Source organism: Heterodontus francisci, chromosome 28, assembly GCF_036365525.1.
Source record: "Heterodontus francisci isolate sHetFra1 chromosome 28, sHetFra1.hap1, whole genome shotgun sequence".
Classification (NCBI taxonomy): domain Eukaryota; kingdom Metazoa; phylum Chordata; class Chondrichthyes; order Heterodontiformes; family Heterodontidae; genus Heterodontus; species Heterodontus francisci.
In genome coordinates, this window is record NC_090398.1 from 27,797,858 (window position 1) to 27,803,857 (window position 6,000).

At 43.4% G+C, this 6,000-nt stretch overlaps 1 protein-coding gene across 12 annotated transcripts in view; it reads right to left on the minus strand.

Annotated features, from left to right (window-relative positions):
* LOC137385157 (NACHT, LRR and PYD domains-containing protein 12-like) overlaps positions 1-5,637 on the minus strand; it is a 98,489-nt gene extending 92,852 nt beyond the window's left edge. For 10 of the 12 annotated variants that reach the window (XM_068060115.1, XM_068060113.1, XM_068060110.1 and 7 more), the window contains exons 1-2: positions 5,580-5,612; positions 533-711 (exon numbers count right to left, since the gene is read on the minus strand). The gene's annotated coding sequence lies outside the window, so the exon portion shown is untranslated. Of the gene's footprint in view, positions 1-532; positions 712-2,367; positions 2,420-5,579 lie in introns of those variants that run through there. The other 2 variants (XM_068060103.1, XM_068060108.1) reach the window with 2 other exon arrangements.
* Positions 5,638-6,000: the final 363 nt, after the last annotated feature.

Consider the following 6,000-nt stretch of genomic DNA (forward strand, 5'->3'; position numbering starts at 1 on the left):
TTAAAATTTGTGTCAGAGCCTCTGCTATCTCCTCCCTTGCCTCACATAACAGCCTGGGATACATCTCATCTGGGCCTGGCGATTTATCCACTTTTAAGCCCATTAAAACCTCCTCCCTTTCAATGCTAATTAGTTCAAGTATATCACAATCTCCCTCCCTGATCTCACCTACAGTCGGCCATTCCAGCTCGAGAGCCCTTTCTGCCATGCAATATGATCATGGCTGATCTGTGACTTCACTCTATACAAACTGCCTTTGCCCAATAACCACAGAATTAGTCCAGCACTGAAGGATTCAGCCCATCACATTTGCACTGGCTCTCCGAGTAAACAATTCATTTTGTGTCATTCCCCTGCCTTCTCGCCATAACCCTGCACATTCTTCCTTTTCAGATAACTATATAATTCCCTTTTGAATGTTTCAATTGAACCTGCCTCCATCGCACTCTCTGGCAGTGCATTCCAGATCATAACCACTTGCTGCATGAAAAAGTTTTCCCTCGTGTCACCATTGTTTATTTTTGCCAATTACCTTAGGTCTGTGCCCTCTCGTTCTTGATTCTTTCAGGAGTGGGAACAGTTTCTCCCCATCAACTCTGCCCAGACCTCTCACGATTCGGAATACCTCTATCAAATCTCCTTTCAGCCTTCTGTTCTCCAAAGAAAACAGTCCCAACTTCTCCAATCCCTCTTCGTAGGAAGGAAGTAAAGCTGGTAACAGGAGGTAGAAAAATAGCAAGTGACATCAGAAGGCAGGCAAAACAAAGGCAAGCGTCAACTTTGCTTAGAATGCAGAATAATGTCAAGAAGACAAGCTTAAGGGCACTCTACTTGAATGCATGCAGCAATCACAACAAGATAGATGATTTAAAGGCCCAAATAGAGGCAATAATCACCATAACGGAAATGTGATTACAGGGTGACCAAGATTGGAACTGAATATTCAAAGATATTCAACTTTTAGGAATAACAGGCAAAAAGGAAAAGGAGGTGGTGTTGCGCTGATAATCAGGGATGGGATTAGTACATTAGTAAGTGAGGATCTCAGATCGGAAGAACAAATGTGGAATCTGTTTGGGTGGAGCTAAGAAACAGCAAGGTACAGCAAATATTGGTAGGAGTTGTTGACAGGCCAAACAGTAGCGGTAGTGTGGGGTAAGGTATTAATCAGGAGATTAGAGAAGCATATGGTATGGGTAATACAGTAATCATGGGTGACTTCAATCTGCACATAGACTGGGTAAACCTAATGAGCACTAATGCTGTGGAGGACGAGGTCCTGGAGCACGTTTGGGATGGTTTTCTAGAGCAGTATGTTGAGGAACTGATGAGAGAACAGGCTATTTTAGATCTAATATTATGCAATGAGAAAGGGCTAATTAATAATCTTGTAGTAAAAGAACCTTTAGGGATGAGCGACCATAATATGCTAGAATTTTACATTATGTTTGAAAGTGAGGTATTTGAATCTGAAGCCAGGGTTTAAATTGACAATGGAAATTAAGAAGGCATGAGGGACAAATTCGATAAGGTGGATTGGGAAAATTCATTAAAAGGTATGACAGTACATAGGCAATGATCTGATTGGGCATAGTCAATATGGATTTATGAAAGGGAAACCATGTTTGACGGATCTGCTGAAGTTTTATGAGGCTGTTACTAACAGAATTGATAAAGGGGAGTCGGTGGACGTAATATTTGCAGAATTTTCAGAAGGCTTTTGATGAATTCCCCCTCAGGAGGTTGGTTAGCAAAATTAAAGCACATGGGATAGGAGGTAATATACTGGCATAGATTAAGGATTGGTTAACAGGCAGAAAATAGAGAGTGGGAATAAACGCGCCATTCTCGCGTTGGCGGGCTGTGACTAGTGGGGTAGCACGAGGATCAGTACTTGGGCCCCAGTTGTTCACAAAATATATCAAAGATTTGGATGTCGGGATCAAATGTAATATTTTCAAGTTTGTGGATGACACAAAACTAGGTGGGAATGTGTGTTATGATAAAAATGCAAAGCAGCTTCAAGGGAATGTGGACAGACTTAGTGAATGGGCAAGAACGTGGCAGATGGAATATAATGTGGAAAAATGTGAGGTTATCCACTTTGGTAGGAGGAAAAGATGTACAGAGTATTTCTTAAATAGTATGAGATTAGAAAATGTAGATGTACAAAGGGACCTGGGTGCCCTGGTCAATCAGTCACTGAAAGCTAACATGCAGGTGCAGCAAGCAAGTAAGAAGGCTAATGGTATATTAGTCTTTATCGCAAGAGGATTTGAGTACAGGAGTAGTGCAATCTTGCTTCAATTGTATCGAACCTTGGTTAGACCACACCTGGAGTACTGTGTGCAGTTTTGGTCTCCTTACCTTAGGAAGGATATTATTGCCATACAGGGAGTGCAATGAAGGTTCACCAGACTTGTTCCCTGGGATGGCAGAACAGTCCTATGAAGAGAAAGTGGGGAAACTGGGCCTGTATTCTCTCGAGATTTGAAGAATGAGAGGTGATCTCATTGAAACCTACAAAATACTTAAAGGGATAGACATGGTAGATGCAGCTAAAATGTTTCCCCTGGTTGGGGAGTCTAGAACCAGGGGACACAATTTTAAAATAAGGGGGAAGCCACTTAGGACAGAGATGAGGAGAAATTTCTTTACTCAGAGAGTTGTGAACCTTTGGAATTCTCTAACCCAGAGGGATGTAGATGCTCGTTCATTGAGTATGTTTAAAGCTGAGATTGACAGATTTCTAAATACCAATGACAGAAAGGAATATCAGGATAGTGTGGGAAAAAGGCATTAAAATGGGTGATCAGCCATGATCGTATTGAATGGCGGGGCAGGCTCGTTGGGCTGAATGGCCTACTCCTGCTCCCATGTAAATGAAGTTCCTCATCCCCGGAACCATTCTCATGAATCTTTTCTGCACTCTCTCCAACGTATTCACATCTTTCCTGTAATGCAGCGCCCAGAACCTGAAGCAATAAACCAGTTGAGGCCAAACTAGTATATTATACAAGTTCAACATAACCTCCTTGCTCTTGTACTCTCTTCCCCTATTCATAAAGCCAAGCATTCTGTTTGCTTTATTACTCATTCTCAACCTATCCTGCCACCTTCAATAACATAAGCACATGGACACCTGGGTACCTCTGTTCCTGCACCGCCTTTAGAGTTGTACTTTTTATTTTATATTCTCTCGCCATTTTCTTCCTGCTAAAACGAACCACTTCACTTTTCTCCACATTGAACTTCATCTGTTACTTGTGCCCCATTCCACCAGCTTATGTCCTGTTGAAGCTCTACACTATCCTCCTCACAGTTCACAATGCTTCCAAGTTTTCCATCATTCGCAAATTTTGAAATTGTGCCCTGTACACCAAGGTGTAAATCATTAATAGACATCAGGAAGATCAAGGGTCCCGACACTGACTCCTGTGGAACTCCACGACAAAAACATCCATTAAACACTAAAATAAAAGCAAAATACTGCAGATGCTGGAATTCTGAAATAAAAGCAGAAAGTTGTGGAAATACACCACAGGTCTGGCAGCATCTGCGGAGAGAGAAGCAGAGTTAACGTTTCAGGTCAGTAGCCTTTCTTCAGAATGTTAACTGAAACGTTAACTCTGCTTCTCTCTCCACAGATGCTGCCAGACCTGCGGAGTATTTCCAGCATTTCTTGTTTTTATATCCATTAACTACAACTGTCACTCAGCCAATTCTGTATCGATTTATTCCACAAGATATAACTTTGCTCACAAGTCTGTTGTGTGGCACTGTATCAATGGCCTTTTGGAAGTCGATGTAGACTACATCAACAGAATTACCCTCTATATAATCTACATAAATGATTTGGATATGGGGATCAATTGCAGAGCATTTCTTAAATGGTGAAAGGTTGGGAAATGTTGATGTCCAAAGAGACCTGGGTGCCCTTGTTCACAAGTCACTAAAAGCTAGTATGCAGGTGCTGCAAGCGACTGAGACAAATGGTACATTGGCCTTCATTGCAAGTGGATTTGAGTACAGGAGTAAAGATGTATTGATTCACTTGTATAAACCCTTGGTGAGAATGCACCTGGAGTATTGTGTACAATTTTGGTCTCCTCATGTAAGGATATACTTGCCATAGAGGGAGTGCAATGGGGATTCACCAGACTAATCTCTGGGACAGTGGGATTGTCTGACGAGGAAAGATTGCAGAAACTGGGCCTGTATTCTCTCGAGCTTCGAAGAATGAGAGGTGATCGCATTGAAAATGACAAAATTCTTACGGGACGTGGCAGGGTAGATGTGGATAGGATGTTTCCCCTGGCTGGTGAGTCTAGAACAAGGGGATACAGTTTCAGAATAAGGGGCTGGCTATTTAAGACTGAGATGAGGAGGAATTTCTTTACTCAGAGGGTGGTGAATCTATGGACTTCTCTACTCCAGCAGGCTGTGGAAGCTCAGTCATTGAACATGTTCAATACACAAATCGATAGATTTCTGAATACTAACAGCAAGGTAAATGGGGATAATGGGGAAAATGGCAGAGAGGTAGATGATCAGCCATGATCCATTTCAATGGCAGAATAGACTCGACGGGCCGAATGGCCTACTCCTGCTCCTATTTCCTATGATCCCTCATGAACCATCTCAGTTTCCACTTCAACAACTCCAGCAAGTCAGTTAAACATGATTTTATCTGAACGAATTCAGCCTGTTTTTTTCCTGTAATTAACCCAAATTTGTCCATCGATTAACTTTGTCCCGAATTACTGTTTCTAGAAGTTTCCCCAAAGTTAAAACACTGTCTGATCTCACTGGGTCCATCCTCCCCGGGTTACACACTGTCTGATCACACTGGGTCCATCCTCCCCGGGTTACACACTGTCTGATCTCACTGGGTCCATCCTCCCCGGGTTACACACTGTCTGATCTCACTGGGTCCATCCTCCCCGGGTTACACACTGTCTGATCACACTGGGTCCATCCTCCCCGGGTTACACACTGTCTGATCTCACTGGGTCCATCCTCCCCGGGTTACACACTGTCTGATCACACTGGGTCCATCCTCCCCGGGTTACACACTGTCTGATCTCACTGGGTCCATCCTCCCCGGGTTACACACTGTCTGATCTCACTGGGTCCATCCTCCCCGGGTTACACACTGTCTGATCACACTGGGTCCATCCTCCCCGGGTTACACACTGTCTGATCTCACTGGGTCCATCACCCCGGGTTACACACTGTCTGATCACACTGGGTCCATCCTCCCCGGGTTACACACTGTCTGATCTCACTGGGTCCATCCTCCCCGGGTTACACACTGTCTGATCTCACTGGGTCCATCCTCCCCGGGTTACACACTGTCTGATCACACTGGGTCCATCTAACCCTCGAATTGTTTGCAGTAACTGTTTAACTTGCTGCGAACAAACTGAATTCAATGCCAAAACATTCGGAACAAACCCTCTATTAACACTGTATTAATACTATATCACTGTATTATTACTATATTAATACTCTATCTCTCTATATTGATGCTATTTTACTCGGTATTAATACTATACAATGTTCTAACTCTTCCTCACCGTCACTCACAGACCAGCCGCGGAGAAAACCCGGAAGAAAGGCTTTCCTGTGCGCCTGCGCAGTGGCAAGGCTACACTTGCGTCGCTGTCGTCGTCGGGCTCTGACTGCGCCTGCGCGACAGAGGAGGCTGTGAAAGAATCTGGAATTCCAAAAGAAAGTTGAAAACAAAGTTGGATGTTGTGGAGGAAATGTCAATGGGAACATGGAGAGTCAACACCAACAGCTGCTGGACTAAAACAAACAAAATAAAATACAGGATCACTGACCTGAAACATTAACTCTGCTTCTCTCTCTCCACAGATGCTGCCAGACATGCTGAAGATTTCCAGCATTTCTTGTTTTTATTTCAGATTTACAACATCTGCAGTATTTTGCTTTTATTTTAGTGTTTAATTCACTGCCACTTCTCCAGGAATGCCC